The 27,230-nt window shown below is 33.8% G+C and overlaps 1 long non-coding RNA gene across 1 annotated transcript in view; it reads left to right on the top strand.

Annotated features, from left to right (window-relative positions):
* LOC149033393 (uncharacterized) overlaps positions 1-5,618 on the top strand; it is a 5,703-nt gene extending 85 nt beyond the window's left edge. The window contains exons 2-3 of the long non-coding RNA XR_016179014.1: positions 4,424-4,487; positions 5,110-5,618. This is a non-coding gene — a long non-coding RNA (uncharacterized LOC149033393). The remainder of the gene's footprint in view (positions 1-4,423; positions 4,488-5,109) is intronic.
* The last annotated feature ends 21,612 nt before the right edge of the window (positions 5,619-27,230 follow it).

Genomic DNA, 27,230 nt, shown 5'->3' with positions numbered 1-27,230 from the left:
TATACCTACCATCTTATACGAACATACACACACACACACACACACACATACAGAAGTACAAAGACACGAGTCTGATGCTTACCGTACAGTTGTTAATTATCGCACCGGAGAACGTAAACTTTAAATGTCTAGCTGCTCGGGTTGTTCCCTATCAAGCTCCTTATTCACCATACCTTTCCTTTTCCTTCTTCATCGTGAAATAATAATGAAGGCTAATTGTTCCTAGAACAACAACACCAACTTCTTACGATCTCTCATGATATATACAAATGTATTATAATTGTTTAACGACTCGATCGAACGTCTCGTAATAATTTTCTCTTCGTCATTTATCTTCCCTTCATTTTCTTATTTTTCTTTTCAATCGAAATATTTATATAGTGTAAAAAAAAAAAAAAAAAAATCTTTATTTCAAATATGAATGAAAAAATTTTCCTTGAAAAGAAAAAGAAAAAGAACAAAATAATGGAAAAATAAAAAAGAAAAATTATAAAATCCCCTTCGTTTGTCTTCACAAACGAACGTAGTTAAAAGTTTTTTCGTCGATACTCGAATAGGATAAGTGCGCTTTAAACCGGAGTTTATTGTCCATCAATTTGCTGGGAAGTTTGGAAAAAAAGAAAAAAAAAAAGAAAAAAGAAAAAATTGCAGCTTCCAATTTGAACGAAGTAAAATATCGAAGGGATCGGTTCTTTTCAAATCGAGCGAGTATCTCGAAAGGAAAGGATTGACCACTAATAAACTGGAACCGGCAGGATAAATTCCGCGATTTTCTCCCGAACGTTGGAGAGAAGGAAAGGAAAGAAAGGGTGAAGGGAAAGGGAAAAGGAGTAAGGGATAGAAGGAAAAAGAGAAAATACCAATTCAGAGTCGCTTACTTTTCTCGTCACGCTATCGAGCTAATTCTGATAAACGAGCCAGGATTATGGTACAGTGAGGGTCTACTAATTTCGTTTGATGGTTATCCATTTAAGAGGCGTGAAACTCTAGGAGCATATTTAACGAAGCTTGGAAAGCGATTATTATCGAATCTCGGAACGGTTACCGTTCGAATGAAAATCGACTTTGCGATGTTACCAAAAAAAAAAAAAAAATAAAAGAAAAAAAAAAATAATGAAAAAATCTCTTTATAGCTCGGACAAAATAAAGGAAAATAGAAACCAAAATAATAACGTAAAAAAAGGATAGCGCTTAAATTGTACGCGAGCTTCGGAAGCAATTAATAATCTTTTTCTTTACCAAAAAAAAAAAAAAAAAAAAAAAAATAATAACCACCGACAACGTGGGGTAAATGAATCAACGAATGAACTGGGGGCAATGTTCGAATGAGTCTCGCTTAGGCCAAAAAAATAATAAAATGAGGAAGCGTGTTTTTAACCATAAGCTATGGGAAAAACCTCCGTGGATTCTAAAACGTGTGTCGGACGTATCTGAAAATCGATTGGAACGCAAAGAGGAGAGAGTGCAAAGTCGAAGGGAATCTCTTGCTACTTCTCACCACCCCTCTCCTCATAACTCTCTCGTTCCATTTCTCTTTCATATCAACCCTCGGTCACCCGCCTACCAAGCAACCAACCCCTCATCCCACCCCTTCATATATCTATGCTCGCTCGTTCGTGCTTGCTTTTATTCGCTTTACGAATTCAAACGGATTTCAAGCTGCCGGATATCGGAGAAGCAAACATTAACCCACCCACCTAAGTAACGTTCGAATTTTGCAAGCACGATCGACAAATCGATAAGGAAACGAGTACTTAGTGAATTTCATTTATTCTTTGTACCGAGAGGATACTTTATTTTAGCGTGAAAAATAGGTGGGAAAGCCCTGAACGGGGAGAAAAGTGTAAGAAAGTGAACGAAGAAAGAAAGTAAGGAATGAAGATCTTGAAACATTCGAAAGGACAAAAAGTTTCAGTATTACGTCGATCTCTAGAAGCTGCGAGCTACTGCTACGAGACTTGAGTAGATCTTTTACTGAAAGAACGAGCCTCGATCTATTTTTCTACTTCTTATTATTTTTCTTCTTCTTCGTCGTCGTCGTCGTCGTAGTCTTCTTCTTCTTCTTCTTCTTCTTGTCTTATTCTTTTTTCTTCGTACCAATCCCGAGCTTGATATTAACTACGACGGTGGATGCAAATAGGAAAGTCTTCTTATAGCCTTCGTCACGATATAGTCGACAATTACATAGGAAAATAAAATGAGGAGGAAGAAATATAGTCAAAGAAGAAGAAGAAGAAGAAGAAAAAGTAGAAGTAGAATAAGAAGAAAAAGAAAAATATTAAAGAAAAGGTAAAAGAAATAAGAATGATATTTTCGAAAGAAGCAGCAAGTCTTCAAAGTTAATAGCATGACAGGACTATTAAAATTTCAAATGCAACTCGAATCTAATCGAACTTTTAGCACGAACGAGAACAAATTTTTATCCTTTTTCCTCTTACTCTTTCCTCCTCACTCTTTTTCTCCCATCTTGTTTCTTTTTTTTTTTTTTTTTTACCAGTCGACCTTTTATCCATTTTTCTCCTAGCACGTTTCCGATAGAAGGTACATTACCCGTCATAGATCGGCCTCTGTCAAAGTTTCTAGGTGACGAACGAACGAATAAACGATCGAACGATCGAACGATCGAACGAACGAACGAACGAACGAACGATCGAACGTACATACGAACGAACTATAACCTACGGACGAGCGACGAATAGAATTTTGGGATTTCGATACTTGTTGAATCCTGTGAAACGTGCCCGCTAATCGAGTTATCGTGGATACTAAAACATGGAAATTTCTCGTTAGTTATGTTCGTGGTGATCACGCGTAAGGCAACCGCGTGCCGTCCAGTTACCAACCAGCAACAGGGCCAACCACAGATTTATTTCAATCGGTCATTTGAGAAACTTTGTTCTTTCGTTCGTTCGTTCGTTCGTTCGTTCGTTCGTTTGTTCATACGTTTGTTGATACCTATGGTTCGCATACATTCGTTCGATTGTTCGTTTGTTCGTTCGTTCGTTCGTTCGTTTGCTAGCTTAAAACCATTTTCTGGCGAGCAAACAAGAATTGTCTCGCGGTGGAATATTTCAAAAAATTTATCGTCTAGCTCTTTCATTCGAAATCGGATAAATACGTTCTCGTAATACTTGTTTCGATTGCCTAAATCGGATATATGTACTATCATTTTTGAAATACGTTCTATGACCCTCTCTTTATAACCCTTTTCTCACCCTTTTTCTATTATCCACTATAGCTACTTTGAAATATTGTGCTAAGGGTAGGGATATTGTATTATGATTTTCATGGGAGATGACTTTACAGTAAACAGATTATATAAATGGAAATTTTTGATATTATAGATGCCTACTACTACTACTACTACTACTACTACTACTACTACTATTATTACGTCCACCACATATTCCAATATATAATATCGGTTCGATTATAAATTGTTTGAGTTATATTATAATGTGTCGATATTGAACAACATCGGTCCCACACAACTACAAACCCTTTTCCTGATCAAAGCCAGTTAACGATTGTTATGTATACTTCTTTCGATAAAACATGTACGAAAATTCTGTATTTCCCAATTTGTTTCTCTCTCTCTCTCTTTCTCTTTTTTCTTTTTCTCCTTTTCTCGCTTTTTTTCTAGTTTATTTTTATTATTCCTATGAAAAATATTCCAATAAAACGTTATAACAATTTATTTTCTCTCGTAACGTTGACGATGAACGGCGCAATTCGTTCACGTATATCGATATATATATATATATAATATAATATAATATATCTATATAAATAAATATATATATTTATGTATATAATACATTGAAACGTGTGTTTGCTTATATTTATAACTCGTATTTGCATACTAATTGCACAATTTATCATTGAATTAATTATGCGACGAATTCGCCACTCATCCATTACGTGAATAAATTTTCGAGCTCGGTGAAAATTCTTTGCCTATCATATTATATTTGTTTGTTGTTTGTTAGTTTTATTTATTCATATATTTATTTATTTATTTATTTATTTGTACAGTTATTTATTTAGTTTTTTATTTTGTATACCTATTGTACGATGTATAAAAAAAAAAAAAAAAAAAAGAAAAAAGAAAAAAAGAGAAAATAAAGGATGGAAAACTTGGAATTACCTATCGTACATATTTGATAAAAAAACAGTTGACGTTGGTATCGCGTTGATGGTATAGTTGTAATTAACAACCTATGAATCAAAAATTCTTGAATTAATGAAAATATATATGATCGTTTTCTGCATATACAAACATGTAAATATAAATACACATACACACACACACACATTCGCATATACATTCAGAGAAAAAAAAAGAAAAGAAGATCGCGTGTCAAAGGAGCCAAGGAAATAATCGCATCGCGGTTTCTAAAGGTCTTTTAATTACCCCTTGCAGACTATCACGCAAACCGTCGATCCCACTGAGTAGTCACGTAACCGACAAACGGAGATCAAATAAGGTATGCCCTATGAAAGTTTTGTAAAAAAACAAAAAAAAAAACACGTTTTCGCATTTTGTGTTTACTTCGTATATAAATACATGCACATATGCATACACACACATATGTATTTATATACGAGACAAAAGGATCGTGTGGGGGTGTAAGGTCTACTGCGTGTAATCGTAGTCTATGTATTACGAAACACGTCGACGCGATCAAAAGCTTAGCGTATTTTTTTATTTTTTTTTATTTCTCTTTGTTTTATTTTTTTTATTCGTTTGATATCAACGACGAGCTTTTAAATCGGGAAATGTTCTTTCTGTATCGCGAGATACAAATTTGTTTTCTATGCGAATATGAGTAACGTTGTGATATTTATATTTACGATTTAAAAAAAAAAAGAAAAAAAAAAGGGACTATTTCATTAATGAAGACTTTAATAGTGAGAAAAAAAAATAAGAAAATACGAAGGATAAATAAAATGGAAAATAAAATAGTAGAAAAGAGAGAGAGAGAGAGAGAGAAAAAAATAACTTAACACAAGAATCGATTCCACTTTCGAACTACCCCTACAGATTTATTGACTCTGCGGTTGGATAAGACTTCGAAACCGATAGAAATGTTCTTACCCTCGTTTCAGAGTAAACGACAAGACTTCCGCATCAAGCTATTGTTCCAAAAGAAAAAGCAACGAAGAAAGTGGCAGGAAGGAAGGAAGGAAGGAAGGAAGAAAGGAAGGAGGGAGTAGCAACAGGAACGAGGGTCGGCTCTTTGGTCAACTGTCCAATCTGTATCCTCGATATCTTACAATAACGACTTTTAACCGTGTGTCTTCTTCCTGTGTATCTCGTAGTTTTTATTACACGGTACTCGGTTATACGGGCAACTTGATAATAGTCATTATAACTTTATTGCAATTCCAATATTTTTTCCCCATTGCTTTCATATTTAATTTTCAATTTTTTAAATCCAACAATATAGTCTGCACATTGATTGATTTATTTATAAAATCAATTTCTAAGAAATTCGCGATATTCCCATTGTACTTTGTATTTCTTGATATTCGATCTATAATAAAAAGAATGAGAAAGGCAGAAAGAGATTGAAAACTATTGGTGGATCGATATCGACTGGAATGGTAACTTCGTACAACGTACCCCGTATAAAGAGTCGAAATTTGTCTACATTCTATAGGAAGTCTGAATGCTTGACTCGCTAGCTGGTTCGTTGATTCGTTTCGAAGAATGAGCAATTTAACGTGAAACCTTCTGGCCTTTCACCGAGCAAAATCCTTTTCTCTGAGAGAGGGAGAGAGCGCACGCACACACCCTTTTAACCGCGATTTCGTTCATCCTTCGATGTCGATGACGTCGACGTTAAAGGTCCCTGAGTTTTCGATCGATATCAGGAGCTGGTACTCGACTAAAGGCGCGCAAGGCGGTGCCAAGGAAGTATAAAGGGCTCCTGGAATTTGTCTATGGTTGAACGTGTACTGCACACACATACAGACACGCACACAAACGTTTCTTGATATCCTAGCATACGTTAGAAGAGACTTACACATACACATACACACATTTCCGTTTAGAATACATAGAAATTGCGAAGGTAGTACTGCGGGTATACCGTTTTTCGTACAAGCCGCTTACTACTCCAACGCGTAATGTGCTACAGGCTTTACACGGACTTTGAATTCTGCGAAAAGTACGTTGAAAGAAATGTCGTTCCCCGCAAAGCTGCTACCCACCTTCTCTTTGCACTTGCCAAAGCTGCTCGAGCTTTTGCACGATAAGGAAGAGGTTAAAGGAAGGTGTATAAGTGTGCGTGAAAGCGTGCCGCCTATTTTAACCGATACAACCTAGTTACAAGCTAGTTCACAGGTCTAGTTACTTACATATCGAAACCTTCTATACCTTTTTCTCGTTTATATCAACCAAACTGATCTTACTTATGATGGATGAGTTTTATATTTTATAATACTTTCCTTTAAAATATCCCTTTTTCACTTCTTTCTATTTTGATATTTGTCTTTTAAAAATCAACCTTTTCTTTTTCTTTCTTTCTTTCTTTTTTACATTTTTTCTTTTCTTTTTTTACCTTTTTTAGAATAAAACTTATTATTAGATTGTAAGTAATGGAAGAAGAGGAATACGATTGGAGAAATTGTGTTGTAAAACGTCAATGCTTTTTTGTACATTCACTCGGCTGAATTAAATCGAATAATCGATAATCGATGTTTCCAATATATATACAATTTATTACGCGACTAAATATATATATATATATATATATATAAATATAGGATTTACATGGAATAATTTTTAAAGGAAATGGAACGTCGAGCGAAATGATGAATTTAATAATAAAAACAGAAATATTCGAAATTATTAGCAGAAATTTGAACCAACACGTAGTATCGACGAAACTCGCCGTACTGGAGCTAACCACGGAAATAAATCCTGGGATTTGAAACGTATGGGAATGAAAAGCCAAACGATGGAAAGTATCGGAATTTTGTAGCAAATCAATCAGCACAACATATTTCAACGCGACTGAAATAAACGCCGCGTAACCATCGTGACACAGCGGTAGGGGTGGGATAGGAATGGGGGTGAGTTTCAGAAACATTACAACGAAAGTTGTTAGACTATTGTTCAATTTAATAGGACTTTATCGAATTTTGTCTTTTCTATTTCATTATATCATATGTATAGAATATATATCTTATATATTATTTGTGTGTGTGTGTGTGTGTTCCGAAAAAATAATAACTCCCACAAAATTTCAATGGTCACGAAATGATGGTAGTAAAATCGTTTCTTTTTATATTTGTTTTATTCCTTTTTCCTTTTTCCTTTTTTTTTTCTTTAATGAAATTTTGCTTTATTTGAATATCCTTTTTTTCTTCTTCTTTTTTTATTTTTTTTTTATTTTTTATGGAACAGAAACTTGATACGAATCAAAAAAGCTCACGAGGTGAACGTAATTTTGAAAACGAAGGATGATATGATCGAAAAAGGATCAGACAAATTTTTGAAGGTCCGTGCTAGTTCGGAAGTTCAGTCACGAATTAGTTGACGTAGCATCTTCCACGCAAGGCGCATAGAAACGACCGACGTTCCTCCTCCAACTCCTCTTCGAGAGTTTGGAGTTAACGTTGAAAGACCCGATATCATACGTGCTAGTATGATTTCTTCTCTTTTTCTTTCTTTCTTTCTTTCACTTTTTCTTTCGTTTCTTTTCTTTTTTTTTTTAATTTCTTTTTACGACAAGCTTAGGTACCAAAGATCCGATGGAGGAAGGTAAAGCGTTTACTTGCACGTTCACGACTATGTCCGATATCAACGAAAAAGGTCTACGATAAATGAGATTACGAGTTGTCGTTTTACGAACGTTATCAAAGCTTGACAAACGTTACTCTACCTACGATATATGACCAGAAAAGCGAGGAGCGAAGGACGAATACTTTTTATCATTTTATCTCTATACCGATAATAAAAAATACAAAAAAAAAAACAAAAAGAAAATAAACATAAAAATAATTCTACGAGAGACACGAATGAAAAGGGGGTTTACAATCGGTGCATATGTGTTTCTCTTTTAAAAAAATGATATTATAAAATTCCATTGGATGAAAATGAAAAAAAGAAAGAAAAAAAAAGTAAAAAAAAAAAAAAAAGAAAAAAAATAAAAACATATCGTCGAAATAGAATAAAAATTATTTAACAAAAGTGACGTATAAATATAATCGAAAAAAGAAAAAAAAATAAATTCAACGTTGAAAAGTGAAAATTGAAACGAGAGAAGATCAAATTTGTCTGTGCGGTAACGTAGAAGAAGAGCGAAACGTTCGTGTTTTAAACGAAGGGATAAAGTTTGACAGGGGGACGTAACGTACGATAGCATAGAGGAAAAGAGAAAATGGTAAATGGTTGGAAGAGAGAGAGAGAGAGAGAGAGAGCAAGTAGAAATCTGTAGGACGATATATATATATATATATATATATATAGTACGTATAGGCCACGTAGCGAAAGGACATTTCGATGTGGGAGGAAATCGCGAACGAGTTCCATCGAAACTTTCGATTTGGGGCCAGGACGAATCTCGTCGGGGGTTTTCTCGAGTGATCGTTGCCATTGGATTCAACGTGGCGCTCGAATAAATCCGTAGATTTGCCTGCCCTACCAGCTACGTTATTCCGTTCCTCCTGTATCGGCGATTTATAAGACACATGGCCGGTTGTTAGCCTTCTAACGAGCGTTTAAGCTTTGCCCCAACGATGCAACTCGTTAACGGTGACTAACTATACAATACCTACTTTACTTATTTTGTTGTTTATGTATATATTCTTCTAACGTTGCGTATAATTTGATTTTATTCAAAGTGAACATTCCTTTAGAATGGGTGTGATTTGAAAAAATGTAACGAAGTGGTAGGCGGCGATGTAACAGAGCGGCGGGCGTCTATGAAACGGCCACGATACTAAATAAGAAGAGAAAAAGATACAAACATTTAGGATTGAGCCTACGAGAGAATGACACGGAATATAGGTATACAGTTTTTCCTATTCTCGGTCTTTGATTCGTAGTCCCTATTCCTGGTTATAAAGCTAATAATATTTAATAATAATATTATAACAAATAAATTCTACAATTATCCTACAACTGATATTCTACATTCGTCTCATTCTCTCGAAACTTAATTTTTTAAAGGTTTAACTTCTATCACGTGTGATCTGCACACATGTTGTTTTTACTTTTTTCTTTTTTATCTTTCAAGAATTGTTTTATTTTATCAATCTCCTCTTTATTCATACAAATGTAATTTTTATTTCAAATAAAAGTACGCGATAATTCATTTATTGTATCGTTAATAATAATTGTTTATTATTTCGATTTTATTTCATTTTTTTTTTTTTAACATTTATTTCCTACGATCCTTCATAGCAGAATTGTAATTATTCCCTTCATTAAAATCGCACAATATTTTATGCATCGCCAATAATTTTATTTGATTATATTTTATATCACCTTTGAAAAAAAAAAAAACCAACATTTTCATTTGTTATATTATTCGATATTTAATATTTTCATTCCGATTAAAAAGTATTATGTGAAAGAATTGATAAACGTACTATGAGAAGTTCAGACAAAGCCTATATCTATATATATATATATATATATCGTTTTCATCATTGAAAAAATAATCGAATGAATGTTTATTTTAGCAAGACGAGAATAAAAAAAAAAAAAAAAAAAAAAAGAATGAAAGAAAAACTCGAAAGATTCGAAGAATCTTATTTCAGTTACTTATTCATAAAGAATTTGAAGTCAAATAAAGCTCTTTGAATCGAGAACGACTTTCTTTCTTCAGGCGACTTAATAACAAAAATTTATACTGTGTTTTCTCCTTTAATATTAAATTCTTTAAAAATGTAAGCAGGTATGAACGTAAGCGGTATTTCAAAAAAATCTTTTCTCCCTAGAATATACTTTTTCTCTTTCCCGCTAAAGTGAGAATTCGCGATATACATACGAGTTTATATAGGCGCGTTGCTACGCTCGTAAGCCACAAGAAAAAAAAAATCAAAATAAAAAAGAAACGTAGAAGTGGTAGAGTAGAAGAAGCAAAAGAAGAAGCAAAAGAAGAAGAAGAAGGAGAAAAAGAGAAAGAAAGGAACGAATCCTTTCAAGGATAGTTTCCGTATTCTTCCTTTTAAATCTTCTTTACCTCTTAAACGCATACACAACTTGCCGTTTGCATTTAAGAGTAATGAATCTCGTTGATGGAAAGAAAACAAAATAGAAAGAAAACAAAATAGAAAGAAAACAAAATATATAAATATAATGTATACAAAATAAGAGAGGTAACAAGAAAGAAGTTTAAGAGAAAAAATAAAAAAAAATAAAAATAAAAATCACCATTACTTTTTTCGCTGTCGTATAAAATAATAAATACATATTTAGCGACGATTCATTTTTACAAAGTGAACAAGAATTATTCTCGTACATTTTCTCATAATGTCTGATGGATAAATGAGTATGCAAAAAAAAAAAGAAAAAGAAAAAAAAACTCAGGAGGAGGAGGAGGAGGAGGAGGAGAAAAAATAATTCGTAGATTTGGATTTGCATGATACTCCTACTATACTTTGCTAATACGAGACAGTACATAACAAAAGAGAAATTTGTGAAATAACAGAACGATCCGCTTAGCTTTTATACCCTGCGGCTTACGGGGTATAAAACTATACAGGGGTTGCTTCGGTAGAAGCGCCAGAGCGAAAAAACAAGCGATAGAGTAAAAGAGAGAGAAAAAGAGAGTGCGCGAAGGGGAGAAGGGAAGGAAGAAAAGGTCGCTCTTCAATTAAGTAAATTAAAATGCAGCGATGCTGTCTTCTTTTTTGTACACCCCGGACAGCAGCAGCAGCAGCAGCAACAGCACCAACACTGACAGCAATAGTACCAGGCAATGGCGATTCGCGTATTTGAATTACGAAAGTGAGATATCTGGGATGACAAAGAATAAGAGAAAAGAGGAACAAGTTCTCCCTTGGGTCATCTACGTTTTGGCTGGATCCTTTCGAAAATTCCATTGTCGAGAATTTCTTGCTAGACATGAAAATCATTTTTTTTTTCTTTCCCTTCTTATTTTCGTCCTATCTCACTCCTGACATTCCCCAAATGACAATTTTTCTCTACGATCGAAATTTTTGTCTACCCAAACGACACACACGGTTCTATTTTACTCTCACCCTCTACCACAATCCCTTCTTCCTTCGTCTATCCCAAAACACGTCGCTTATTTAAGGATGGTTGCTATCGGTATGCAATAAACAGTGATCGAATACCAAGAATGCCGGACAACTATTTGCACAATGTAGATCGGTTGAAAGTTCGAGTTGACCGAGTGACAGCTTTCTGGACAAGGAAGAAGAAGAAGAAGAAGAAGAAGATGAAGAGAAAAGGGATGAAGGGAGAAGAGTAGTAGGAGCTGTCTTCAATGTCACACCCTTTCCTAGTCCGAATAAACGCTTGAAATCAGTCGTCACGAAAGCAACTACTAGACTACAGAAGCTTCTTCTTCAGTCAGTTAGGCTTCACGTAGCCTACGTTTAATGTGCTTGACGTAATCCCCGCTACCTTCCTGTATTTAGTTCATCTACGTAGCTTTACTGATACCGTGGAATTTGTTAACTATCTGTCTCTCTTTCTCTTCTCTTTCTTTAAAAGCTGTAAGAATCTAATCTACTCAAAATTATGAGAGGAAGATACAAAATTTAATAGTACGAATTAGACTCTCATATTTGGGCAGATATTTTTAAGTAGAACGAGTGCCTATGCATGATTAAACATTTTTAAATAATAAAAATCAAATAGCCAATATATGGGCATACATTAAAATAGAATTATGTTATAACGACATAACAATCATCAATTTAATTTTATTACTAATGAATGTAAAAGTAATTTTCATTACGTGTTTAATTATTAATAAGACTATGATTTATATCTTAGCTATTTTTCTTTCATTTCGTTGTATCGATAATCCTTCCTTTCTTTTTAGTTCGTATTTATACAGTCACAAGCTATTATCCTTGACTCCTTTCATTACTTTTATCGTCGTTATCAGAGATAGATAGGTAAACCGTTTCGAACAAACGAGCCTTGATGAAAGTTCAGTAAATCAAACGTAACTATAGTGAGCTCGAAAACGTCACGTATTTGCAAAGCCGAGGATTCATTTGTGTGCAAGGGGATTGGATATAAAGAGAGACAGAAAGAAAGAAGAGAGCGATTTATTGGGCCGAGAAGAAGATAAAAATATGCGCCATGCCTGGAGGAAAGTAAAGCTATAGGAAAGTGTAATGGCTTACGCGTTTAGTGATAATCGTCCTCGTGTAGTTGATTCATTGCACTTTTACTGAGCTTGTGGAACCAATTCAGTTTGAAAATGGATGTCAGGAAGTCTCGCGAGTAAAGGGAATTGTTAAACTTTAGAGTAGCAACGTGCTATTGCAGATACGAGTCATTCTTGTACCGTTGCAACATACTGTCGTTTTGTCTTTCACTTTCCTCTTCTCACACACACACACACATACACACACGCACGAGATATTCAATCTCTTTCTCTCCGTCTCTCTATTCTCTCTCGCTCCATTTCACACGATAAAACTATAATTTAATCTCAAGTATTCGATCGAACGTTTGATTACACTTAATGGTACTTCTGATACGTGCTAATAATCGTTACCCGTACGTTTTCAATGAATTTCAATTGAAAATCAGCTTGCTAAAGTTGAAATGACGATCAATGGATTAAAGAAAGAAAGGAAGAAGACAAAAAAAGAAATGAAATGAAATTGTAGATATCAGGAGTTTGATATAAGAAGTTAAATAGCAGTGAAGTGAAGTAATGTATTTAATTAAACAGGAAAGTGTTATATTGGATTTTCGTATAACTTGAAGGAAATCTTACGGGCCGTCGATTTTGGAAGAGCAAAGAATCGTTAACGAGCTATCGGAAGAAACGAAGAACTGGGATTATTCTTAGCTTAGGTTGCTTCTCGTTCGACAGAAAGAAACGGAAAGAAGTCGGATTGTTCCGTGTGCAACGAGTAAGAAGACGAAACGATATCCGTGTCTATCGGTCGACCTTAATCCGACTCTGATTTATCCCGGTTCGATGCACGGGACGAGAACGGATCGACCTGACTGAGAAAATCTTTCGAAAAGCTTGATCTCAACGACGAGAAGGGGACGTTACTTATCGATAAAGATTATTTCGATTTCGTCAATAAAAGAATAAAATTTCTACAAAATATATATATATAATTCAAGAAATAAGAAATCTGAAGGTAAAATAAAGTCAAAATGTACATTAAGCTAATCTATCTGTAAACGTAGAAAACAAATAAAGAAAATTCCAAGGTAAATTAACACGTTGCTCTTACGAGTTAACTGTTTCACCAAGCTCGAGGCTGTAGAATTCCCTTTGATCACAGTCCATGTTCCTGTGCATACAAACTGACACGTACACACTGATACATGCTGATATGTACTAGGAAAGGGTCACTTGGGCGGTTCTATGTCACGAGAAGCGTCCTCTTAAACGGAGCGAAGAGATGGGCGGACATCTGCGAACGTCGTCGTCGTCGTCGTCGGAGAATGAGAAGAAGAAAACCGGAAAGAGAGTACTTTGTTCTTCCAGGAACTCGTTCTCTCGCGTGTCGTGGAACGCCGCGTAATGTTTGTCACGAAAACAGGCGTGAAATGTATGCGCTTTCTCCCCTCACCCTACTCGAAGTTGCTTCTTCTAGAGAGAATTCCTTCGTCATTTCGTCTAAACCAGAGGGAGAGAAGGAGAGAATGAAAGAGAAGAAGGCTAGGAATCGAGCATGTTAGCGTACGGTGTCTCACACCATCACAAGTTAAAATATTAACTCCATTACAGAGTGACACCGCGCTGCTCCTCGTTCGACCGAAATCGTTTCCCATTTCTCGTGAAACAAAAACGAGAAAGAAGGCCTGAGAGGAAGAGAAAGAGGTAGGAAGGCATGGTTAGACGAGTCATACGTTTTCAACCCTTCTTCTCCTTCCCCCCATCCCCTACCCTCCCCTTACACCCACTTTTACAACCCTTTCTTCCAAACTTCCAACGATTTTCTCTTGGCTCCTATGCACTGGATAGTCTCGATTTTCCTTTTATTACAACTTTTCCTTTAGGACGATTCACCTTTCAGTTAGATTTGTTAAACTATTACAGAATTTTTCTTTCCAAGTCAATTATATTAATCGACGTCAAATCAAATTTATTCGTATAATCCTTCTTTGGTAATAAAAAGATATTGGAACGATAAAAAATGATGATTATAATCAAATTTTTACGATGTACATATGACGTGTGCATGTATGTATGTGCGTGTGCGTGTGCGTGTGTAAGTTTATACATATACACACAATTTCGATTGAAAATAGGACAATTTCTCGCGACCGAACGAACACCGACAGCTTCATCGTGAAAAGTTTAAAACACGGATGAGTTAATGGAAAAATATCAAGGGGATATTTCTCTGAATAATGGAGATGGAAAAAATTGTTTCGGACGATGGTAGAGAACGGTGCCGTGGGAATATCGTGGGAATATAACGATTCTTTCATTATTTAACGACACATTTCGTTGGAAAGATTACACCAATGCCTATTATAATATATATATATATATATATATATATATATATTTATATTTTTATATACACACACATCCATAATTATATACACGTACAGATATTCACACGTGTTGGTAATATTTAAATTACCTAGTCGTACAAAATCAATGCGAAAATTAAAAACGTAAGATTTATCTTAGAACGTATTTTAATTTCTTTCTATTCATTCATTTATTTTTATCTTCAACGTTTTCTTTTCCATTTTTCTTTTTTTTTTTTACTGTTTGTAGAAAATTAATTCCACAGAGAGAAACATTTTTTGTCAAAGAGCAAATATTAAAGCTTATTAAGAGAGAGAGAGAAAGAGAAAAAAGAAAGAATAGGGAAAGAGGTAGCAGAGGACATTTTCTGGACCGAGGCTTTACGTCGCACGAGCAAATATTTTTGTTTACACACGTACGCCGTCGGTGACGTGTGCGCATTTCGCTGTAGGCACGTTACGAAGTAAGCTCTCGATCCAAAATCGCGTGATCGGTCTGCTTATGAAAACGTGCTTATAAGCACGCGTGAAGCATAAACCGTACAGACATGTCGCGTTATTCGCACGGCTCGCGTGTTAACCCGGACAACTAGGTAAAAGCTTGATTAAGAAAGAAATAGAAATAGAAAAAAAAAATAGAGAAAGAGAGTTGGTCAACATTTGAAACGAGGAGAGCAAAGAATAACAGAGAATCTCGAGAAAAGAGTGAGGATTTAACGAGAGACGCAAACACACGTACGTGTGTGCAAACTTAACTACAACTACTTCAAGAAAATACTACAATTATATATATATATTAGCGTTATTTAGTGAAATCTGTTAAATCATGAAATGAATACCTAAATTCTGAACTAATAATACTGACCTGTTTAAAAATTTTAATTAAGGATTAATATATGAATTAATGGAAGAAGCAGAGGAATCAAATTGAAATTAGTACATTGTAAATTAGTAGAACACTTTGATGAATGCACGATGAATGTACAATGGGTAATCCTACCATTAGGATGACGATGACAATGCACAAGCAATGACTATAAAACTGCATTACATGCAGTTAATTCAATTAACACTAAATTCATTTCAAACTTTTTTGTTACATATATATACATACATAACATAGAAATATTATGTTTTTTTTTTAAATATATGTTAATTTTTAATGCTGCAATGAAATATACGTAAATATTAATTCCTCTCCTCTATGCACTTTTTCATTCAAACAATGTTTGTAAATTTTTCAAAAATATTGAACAAAACAATAGTGAACGAATTTAGTGTTAAACGAATTTTTAAATGAATTTAACTTATGAAATGTGAATACTATTTCAACAATGATCTGACACACACAAATAAAAACAAGATTAAATAAATGGTTGTTATAGAAAAATTACTATAATTATTTAGAAAATGTTTCATATAAAAATTGACTTACGTTTATTCTTCATTGATGAATGCAGGATAAGTATCCTACCGTTAGGATGACGATGAGCACACACATCTGAACCAAATAAAAGAAACTAACGGAGTTTCTTTACCCGAAAAAACGAAATATTTATATACGGCGTACAACACTGATTCTACTCTCCGACTTTTTTGAATTTTGTTTTAACGATGCAACACACGATTACATCATTGCACGATTGCAATGGTGTTCTGAAACAGAAAAAGAAAAAGAACAATTAATATCATCGTCCCATTAAAAATCTATTGAAATTATCATAGAAATGTATGATAGGAAAATATACTTACTTTTAATCTTCATGGATGACTACAGGATGGGTATCCTACCCTTAGGATGACGATGTATCAAATAAAATTAAATAAAAAATTTGAAACACATACTAAAGATTTTATTATAATATTTTTTGTAAATCATTTCTGAAGTCAGGGCACACATTAAAATTTTATCAAAAATATTCAATGATAAATATAAGGAAATAATTTAATAATCTATGAGAATTGACATAATTAAAAGTTAAAGTTATTAAATATTTATGGAATTTATCAAAGTATGCAACTATTTGCTTACTAAATTACATATCACCAAGTATGTAATGTAAGTAAAAATATTAATTAAAAATCTTCAAAGTTGTCTAAATAAAACAGTAATTGTATCAGCAAACTCAATAAAGAGTAACATAAAAAATAAACAAATTTTTATACTATTCTATGCAATGAAAAACTTTTTAAACTATTAAAATCAAAACGATAACGTTAGAAATAAAATTATTAAATAATTTAATACGTTTTATTTTCGTTCGTGTTGTCTAGTTGAAAAATACAAGACGAATACGAGATACGTTACTACGTAACCTTGGTAAAGGGGACTTCGGGAGTGTCGAACGCTCGGCTATTATACCTATGTTTTCGGCTGTTTACGTTTTGTCGTCGTCTCGAGAAATACTTGGAAATATAGATACACATTTATAATAGCTTATATGCCGAGTATATTGTTTTCTTATTCTTCCTCTCTCTCTCACTCCTTCTCTCTCACACTTTCTGTAGTATTTCTATATGTCAGATATACTTAAATAAAAATAATGCTCGTTCGACACTTTCAAGATCTCCTCTACTAATGTTACGTAGTAACGTATCTCGTATTCGTCTTCTATCTTTCAACTAGACAACATGAACGAAAATAAAGCGTATTAAATTATTTAATTATTTTATTTCTAACGTTATCGTTTTAATTTTAATAGTTTAAAAAGTTTTTCATTGCATAGAATGGTATAAGAACTGATTTATTTTTTATGTTATTCTTTATTGAGTTTTTTGATACAATTCCTGTTTTATTTAGACAACTTTAAAGATTTTTAATTAATATTTTTACTAACATTACATACTTGATATGTAATTTAATAAGCAAATAGTTGCATAGTTTGATAAATTCCTTAAATATTTAATAACTTTAACTTTTAATTAGGTCAATTCTCATAAATTATTAAATTATTTCTTTCCATTTACCATTGAATATTTTTGATAAAATATTCTATTATATATTCTATTATAATAGAATGTTTAGTATGTTACAGATTTTTTATTTAATTTTATTTTATGCATCGTCATCCTAAGGGTAGGATACCCATCCTGCAGTCATCCATGAAGACTAAAAGTAAGTATATTTTCCTATCATACATTTCTATGATAATTTCAATGGGTTTTTATTACGACGATGATATTAATTATTCTTTTTCTTGTTATGTTTCAGAAAATCATTGCAATCGTGCGTGTAGGCAATGAGGTTCTCGTGTGTTGCATCGTGTTAAAATAAAATATAAAAAAGTCGACAAGTAGATTCAGTGTTGATCGTCGCATGATAAAGTTTCGTTTGCTCGGTAAAGAAACTTGTAAGTTTCTTTTATTCGGTTTAAACGTGTGCTCATCGTCATCGTAAGGGTAGGAGACCCATCGTGCATTCATCGTGCATTCATCAAAGTGAGTATATTTTTGTATTAAATAATTCCTCAAAAAATTTTAATGCTTTTCTGTAATAGTAATGATATTAATAGTATTGTTTTTTATTTCTGTTTCAGATTGCAATCGTGCGCGAAGCAATATGTGCAGTGTTTATGGTGGTATCATCAAACTGCGTGCAATGCAGTCTTTGAATTAGTTGTAGAATCAGTGATCGGGCGAGTAATAAGTTAAAATCAAACGCGAATTAGAGTCAGTGTTGTTCGTCGTATAATAAAATTTCGGTTTCGCGATAAGAAACTCATCTATAGTTTCTTATTTTCGTTAATACCGCGTTATTAGATTCACGCGAGGTGCATCGCCGTGGTGCAATAGAGCTGCATCCCATTGGAATGCATTGTAAGTATTCATTTTTATTTATCTTTTATTCGATTCTATTTAATATGATTTTGGATAATATTCCAGATAACTTATCATTTTGTTCTATTTTATTTTACAGATATAACCATGGATTCTCTTCCTTTCAAAGATGTTGAATGAATTCTTCGATGGATCTTCGATGGATCTTCTTCGATGGCAAATCGAGTATCGTCTTTCATCGTCAAACTACAATACTTGCTGCGAAGTAGGAGTGCTTTGGAACCATTGCAGAACTTCTTAAACCGTGAGTTTTTATTTAAAGTCCCTCCAGTGCTCAATCATGCCAAGGATGAAAGGTCCTAATCTGCACGAGTTACTGGTTGTAATTATTTAAAAAATTTATTGACGAGCACATGAGTAATTCTTTTTTAGGAGTTACTCAACAACTTTTTGATTCTGTTCCTGTTTTTTATAATATATGTATTAGTGCATTTCTGAAGGCACACGTATAAACACTATAGACGAAACATAATTGTTTAAAATTCTATAACAAATATAATTACTCCAAATATTTGTGAAGAGTTACTATGGATTTTGGTTGATATGTTTAATGAATTAAACTATCTTTTTTTCTGATTTTATATTTTAATGAATTTATGTGATTTATTTTCTATAGTAATCTGTCTAAAAATGGATTCTGTAGGGTATGATATACGAAGTTTTTGTATTAAAAGTAACAAATATAATATTGTAGTATTAGCACTAAATTTATATTATGCTTTTAGAGCACTTAGACGATTAGTATTTCATCTTGTAGTAGATTTAAATATTTCAATGTGTTATCGAGTGGCACCTTTGTAACTGTTCACAAAGCGAGAGTCAATCTCGAGTGTATTTGAGATCTACGTCTGATCAAACTCGTTTGAAAAGCAAGTGTCTTTATCTTCTTGCTCTTTAGATGATTGCACGATTTTTTTTAAGAGAGAAAGAGACGGATAGAGAATGAAACAGAGTGAAAGAGAAAGAGAGAGAGAGAGAGAGGGAGAGCGAGAAAGAAATTCCATGAGTACCAAGCAACGTTTATTTAAGCACGAGTAACGAACCGTAGACGTATACATAAACATGGAACCGAGAATGGAGCGACGATCTCTCTCCCTGTAATTTCTTCTCTCACGTCATGAAGTTTAATTAAAAAGTACGAAACTAATTTCGAAGAGTCGGATAAGAGCGGGCTGGGTTTGCCCACCGTGACGAAAAGGATCTCTCTCTCTTTCTCTCTCTCTCTCTCTCTTTATGAAGGGAATATTCTTTGAATCTTTTCCAATATCAAATCCAAATATAAAATGATATTAATAAAAAAATACAAAATAATAATAATAATGATGTTATTAATGATAATATCAATATTATTATTATTATTAATAATAATAATAACAACGCTAATAATGAATAAACAGTTTTATCAACATCCTAACGTTATTTAACATTTAATGCAAAATCAGCTAACAAGGAATATTTCGGATAATAAAGCCAATACTAGCATTGTATTTATACGCTTTGTTGCACTTTATTACGAATCGATACTAATCGTCTATCTGGAATTGAAGGACTGTACACTGTAACGAAATCCTTTCTCTTTCTCTCTACCTACTTCTCTTTCTCTGTGTCTTTCTCTTTCTCGAATGATAGGTAGATATTCGAGGACTATACAACAAAGGAAGAGACACGGCATAATAACCGCGTTCACACTGACACATTCTCCTATAGTTATAGAAGCAAAGCAATCTGGCAAGCGCATTGTACAAGTCTGTCACGTATGATCGCACGCGTCTGTTACGCGCTGGAAGATGATTTATAGCTGTTGTAAGTGGGTAGTAAGCAATGTTCCTGCTGTGCTGCCTCTCTGAATCAATTTCGAATCCGACAATGCGATACGAATACACGGTTTACCCTTCGATGCGGTTTCACGCCGCATATATTTTCATACCTACTTCAAAGATCAAAATCCTGACGTTTATATCATTTTGATCAAGTTAAAACAATTAATTCTCATCGAGAGCTGCTAGAAACAATTTGGAGGAGTTTTTATTACTGGAATCGTTCGTAAAATTTGTTTTCATTGTAACTTTTGGTTTCAATCGTTATTGGAAATATTTTTTAATCACCGAAATCAAATGGAAAAGGATGGGTAGATCATTGATATGAATTGCCGGAGAGTCGCATGAGCTACTTTATACGTAAATTCCAAACGATCATTGGCACGGCTTCCCCTATGACTAATGACGATCGGTTAGCGATTAAGTGCATCGTCCATATGCGTCGGAATTATTAGCGCTGCAGCTGATGCTTTGGAGGTAGTATATATTTCTAGTTTATACTCGGTTTAATGACACTCGAAGCGTATATGACCGGTAATAGTGCGTTTCATCTCTCTCTCTCTCTATATATATATATATATATATATCTCGCGCTCTCTATCTGTCTTCTGTATAAATACGCTCTGTTAGAAATACCTATGCTATCTAATAATGAGAATAGTTCGTTGTAATGTCGAGCATATACAAAGCTAAGTTAGATCTAATTAATATTTTACATTTTTTATACCTTATTACTTCTTTATTTAACTATTCGATTTTTTTGCTCTACGACCATTCGTAATTTGTGGAAAAGCGTTTCAGAAACCAGTCAGTCATCGTTGTCGTTTTCGTCGTCTTCTTGAAAGACAGGTGGAAGAGAAAGATAGAGAGAATGATAAAGAGAGTACGAGGAGGAGGGTAAGGGTGGGAATAAGTTTTGTCGGCGTCCAGAACGATAAGATTTTACGTAAGATATTCAGAGCGGAAGGAGCCGCCATTATCGCGATTAAAATAAGGAAAAGATGCCAGGTAAGAACAAGAGGAAGCCTGAAAGAGCAAAAAGAGATAGAATGGCGAACTAATTCAAAACGTGATGTGAAACTGCCAACGCCAAGACTTTACGTCAGCAAAGTATGAATTACTTTAATTATGAATACTTTGAACACTCTCGTCTTCTCAGCTTCACTCTCTTTATCTCTCTCTCTCTCTCTCACTCTCTCTCTTTTAACTCTTTGAAAGGGAGACCATGGAAGCAGGGCTCGTGAATTTCAAGGTTTTCTAGGTCATATACGAGGTTCTATGGATATCGTCGATATCCATAGTAATGCAAAAGCCATAGTACAAGCTCAAAGAAAGACCGAGCTCCATATCCATATAAAATGGCGTAACGTTCTTTCTCCCGAGAGCATTAACGCGTTTATATTTCTCCTCCTACTCACCAACTTTTATCCCATCATCGTCCAACACATATTCCCCCTTGTTCCCTCCTTTCCCCATTGGCAACCAGTACTGATAGGAGGAATTCTTTTCAAAGTACCATCGCATCAGTCGGTCCATCGAACGCGTGCAAAATTTACGAAATATCTCGAAAAATTGTGGGTGAGCTCGGGTAATAGAAGATTCGTCCGATTATTCGCGTGAATGGTTGCTCAGCTAGAATGGAAAATGTCAAAAGCTTTTTGATTTTTTCGTTATCTGGTTACACCGATTTCGATCGATCCATATCCTTCTACTCTCTCCCTCTATTTTTCTCTCTTTCTCTCTCTCTCTCTCTCTCTCTATTTTCCAATTTTGATCGACGTTAGCTATAGATAAAGCGTTAAAAAATAAATCAAAAACAATTTTGTTAAAACAGCAAGGGGCAGGGTGCAAGTTTACGGGCCATTGCTTTAACTATTTCAATTAAAAAGAGATAAAATATAAAATTCAGGGTACAATAGACGGTTATCTCATTGAATTGTTTAGGATTATGCAATAACTGAGACTAAAAAGGATTACATGACGATCATTTTCAGGAATAGAGACGTTTGTTTGTTCGAGTTTGATAAGACATGTTTTGTTTTAGACTATCGTCAATTTAACTGAGACGACGAGGATTTAATCTGATTCCGACATTCACGACTTAAGGGTAACCAACCTCGATGTGATACGTGCTTTATCATTCGTTATATCTTTTTGTTTAAAAATATACGTCATTTCTTTATTTTATCGGACGCGTATTATTGATTTCCGCTTTTCTTTATTCTTACAAAAGTAAAAAAATAGTCATAAGTATCGGGAAGAGATAGGTGCGTATCATTCGTTCATATTACGAAAATTCCCATGCTAACATAGGAGAAAATATCGATACCTATCACCATGCCAACGGGCTTGGTCTGGTGACGACGACGGTGTCGAATTACTTCGTACGATGTACCAACCGAAGATATTGAAAACGTGCGCCAAAGCTCAGGAATCTGGTTACAAGAGAAGAAGAAGAAAAAGAAGGAGAAGGAGGGAGGAGGTAGGAGGAGGAGGAAGAGGAGGAGGATGAGGACATATCGAGCTAGTTTCTCGCGCTTTTAGCGCAGCTGCGCTTATTGCGCTTTTCGATCTAAGGAAGAAGAATTATACTTGACCATCCTCACATTTTGAAGAGAGGGACTCGTATACTATCTTACCTCGACCAAAAGCTTTTCCGCAAACGCAATAATCTTCGAAGCGAGGGAGTGCCGTTAAAATCTCTCTCTCTCTCTCTTATTTTACTTCTTTCATCTTTTTCATCGTTTTACTCTTTTTGATATCTTTTTTCAAGGTAGGATATTTAAAGAAAAATTTATAAACGATTCTCGTGCGAATAACGTTCCCAAGTATTACACTTTCTTGTTCGACTTTCTTTTGAAATGAATATGGAATATATAATATATATATATTATTTATGTATTATGCGTAGATGTATATTTAATATATATATATATCTTGTAAAATATTAAACGAAGTACATTAATTAATTTTTCTCAAAGTCGTTAGGAAACAACAGAAGGTAGATAATGCCAAACGACGAGGTAAGGTTTTACCTCGTATTGTACGTAGTAATAAAGTTCTTGGCAAATTGAGATGGACTGTGCGTAATCCGTAGTTACTGTCCGTACCTATTTATTTCCGCATAAACTTCATTTCATTATAACTTCTCCTCTGAACTTTTTGCTTTCTTACCCTATAAGAAGGTATTGCGCTAATGTAAAAAGGAAAAAGAATGGTGCAGGAAAAAGATGAAGGAGAAGAAGAAAAAGAAGAAGAAGAAGAAAATAAAAGAAAGAGAGAGAAATAATGAAAGATTCTTTCATAATATTTCTAACTGTGAACACGTTTTCACAGTTGAGAATGTTAAGACTTGGTTTTTACTATTCCATGTGTTTATTCATTTCGTTTCGTTTCGTTTTGTTCGTTCGTTCGTTCGTTTGTCTGTCTGCTGACAGTTTTTGTTATTCGAGTACCTTCTGAACGCAAGCAACCCTTTAAAACAAGATAGTATGTATATTCAGAAAGGGTGCGGAAAAAATATTATTTTATTAAATATGTTTTACCAACTGTAAATTTACATAGAAAACATGAAACTTTTTACATTTACAACATACATATAAATGATTTAATATATATATTTTATAATAATCAAATGACAGACAGAAGATGCATAAGTATAATTTTGATTTAATTATTGATCAATATTTGAATTACAATTTTTATTTCTTTTCAATTAGATATTATAGTTTATTCTTGTTTAAAGTATCTTGATAACATTAGTTTAAATAATTCAATAGATTTGATTTATTTCTCGAGAGAAATTTGAGATTTCAAAATTTTCTACTATTTTTTCGATGAAACATTTTTCTTTCTTCTTCATAAAAATATTGTAAAAGTTTCATACAAACATATATTCATTTTCACGTACAAAGCTGGAAATTGTATAGATAGAGAAATGAACAAAATGCATCTGGCAGCACGGTCAACACACGTACATTTTTACTAACTCTTATTTATTTGTGTTTTGTTAAAAGTATTATCACATAACTAATTTTTCTTTTTTTTTTTTATGTTTCAGGTGAATATCGTTGGATTAGCCAAACGTCATATTTACCATTCGTTTTTCATGTACTAGAGTGCCTTAATGGCTGCTTTTTTTATTTTATATATAAATATCATAATCATTATAAATTATTATTAGCGACTTTTTAACAGGCAGCTCTACTTTTATTATACATTTATTCGTTTTCAGAATAATTATTTGATCATTCTCCTGTATTATTTTATTTTATTAATCATAATCGTCGTTTTAATTTCAAATAATATTTATTAATTTAAATTACTGCAATAATAAGTAAAGTAAATCTATGATTGTCAGTAATATTAAACAAGAAATTAAATTAATAATCGTTGTTAATAATGCTTTTTTTTTTTTTGCACGTGTACCTCGTCTGTAATAAAATGTTATGCTCTTATGTTTTACTGCTAATGAAAATTGCTTTAATATTATTTTATGGTAAAAAAATGTTGGCGTGTTTCAACACAAATTTCGTTATTTATTTTCAAGTTAATTTTTAAAGCACGTTTAGGTGTATGGTATTATTTAATGTGCTTTTATAAAAATGGTTACCTTTCTATAAGATAATATTAATTTTTAAATTAAGTTTCTTTTTAAATTATTATTTTTAAGATTAAGACGCAATGCATTCAACAAAATTAATATAAAAAGTATTTAGTATATGGTTATTATGCAGTACAATTTGTACATTTAAAAAATACACAAATGACATTTTTAAGAAAACAGAAATAAATAAATGTAATAAATAAATATAATATATGTGATTATTTTTCTCGGAATAAATGCGAAAACATGCACATAGTATTTATACATTTTATATTAATCGAATTATTATATTTTCCAAGTTTCGTCTCGTTTTAACTAATTTCTCATCGATTGAGCATACAGAATAAATTTTATACGATTTAAAACGAGGATGTATAAATAACTTGAATTTATTTTACTTCATCATAAAGACTGATTTACTTTCGCGAAAATATTCTGACAAAAATATTGAAATAGACATGAGAGATATCTTTTGGATGATCCAATTATAATACTCATATCGGATTAATTCGAATGTTAGTGAAGAATATATCGATAGGTCTTTCGTTTGAAATCCGATGTAACGTGGCACGTGACATCCCACTAATATGGTCCGTTACTACTGTCACTTGTCCGCTCGCATGGCTACGTCACCGCGATCGAAGTATGCAAGTGACATCGATAGTAACGGAACATACATTGTCAAGCATGCAAGCAAGCAAGCAAGCAAGCAAGCAAGCACGCAAACAAGCACGCAAACAAGTTAAAAGGAGTATTGATTTCGTCAGTAATTAATTAAACCTAATCAGTGCTTGGAGATAAATAATAAACCCCAATTAACGATTGTAGAAACTCTCTTAGGATATTTCTGTGTGAATAGAAAAAAAAAAAAAACATAAAAATAGAATACAAAAATAAAAAGCTTTCGATCATCGAAACTCGACGTTGGTGTAAGAGAAAAAAAAAAGAGAGAGAGAGAGAGAGAGCGAGAGAGGAGGCAAACTCTTTAATTACAAAACGCAGGCAACACTTTATCGTAGTCTCGCGGTGCGGTGCATAGCCCGCACGGATTTTTCCGCAGAATGTGGCAGGAACAATAAAAGCCGATAAAAAAGCGGGCATCGCTTTGAAGAGGACGGACGAGGGTAGGTTTGCAGAAAGAGGTGGGAGGGAGGAAGGGAGGGAGGCGGATAGGGAGAGTTAGAGAGGAGTGAAAGGGAGTGATAGTAGTTGCGCTGGGTGTTCTATATACGACGGACAGACAGGTAGATGCAGTGTTGGTATTTGTTTGAGTGTGTTGCACGTTGTACACGTGTCACACAGGCCGAGTATAGAGCCACTAGGCGCTACTTTGTCGTCCTGCCGATCGATAGTCCGTACGAGCGTTAACGCGATAACCCGTTGCTCCGTTCGACGCGAATGACATCCCGAGAGCTACCTACCTACCTACCTACCTACCTACCTACCGAGATTCCGCTTATAATGAGTTTGCGAACCACCCGCGAAACAGACTTTCCGCTTTCTCCCTCATTCTCTCCTCATTCTCAAACTGATCCTCCTCGTTTTAGCTACTTCGTTGACCAGCCCGATATCTCCCTACACTGAAGCTAACTTTTGCGACCTTACTGACTCATAATACTTGCCAATTAATTAACCAAGCTTCTCTATTATCTTACATCAGTATCTATCCGGTTGAAAATTTAATTTAGATGCATTTGGTATTAAACGTTTTATAATCGACGACGAGACACGAATATAAATGTAACTTTTCATCGTAGTTGTTTTTTGTTTAATTTCCTTCATTCTTTTTTCTAATAAATTTTTTTTTTTCTCTACCAAATTTGTCAGGAGAAATCTGCTCGAAATCTGTATAAAGAGAATGAGGTGGAAAGGTGGGTGGTAGGAAGGGAGCTAGAGACAGATTTATTAGAGTTCCGAATAAAGCCACGGAGCCTCTCTTGAAAGCGAGCATTTACGAGATAGCACCGGTATATCGAGTCAAATTAATCGTTTAGACGGTCGGTATTACGATCGAAATAGACCGCGACTATGCGATTCGGCGTGCGATGTAAGCGCGTTTCGCATGTCCGCGATAGCCATAAATATTCGATGCAACGCGCCTCTGGTACCTATACCACTGTTTTGGTGGTTACCTCGTTTCGACTAACAAAGACGATAATTACGACTTTAATCGTTAATAAGTAGTTTATGATAATTTGTGAAAAAAAAATAATAATAATAATTTATATTCACAACTTCAAACTTTTAACGATAGTTTATTTAAATATGTTCGATAATAATTATATATATATATATA

This window comes from Polistes dominula, unplaced genomic scaffold (assembly GCF_049000335.1).
Source record: "Polistes dominula isolate Pdom_NZ unplaced genomic scaffold, Pdom_raw_medaka contig_27, whole genome shotgun sequence".
Classification (NCBI taxonomy): domain Eukaryota; kingdom Metazoa; phylum Arthropoda; class Insecta; order Hymenoptera; family Vespidae; genus Polistes; species Polistes dominula.
This window is presented reverse-complemented; position numbering and strand designations above follow the sequence as displayed.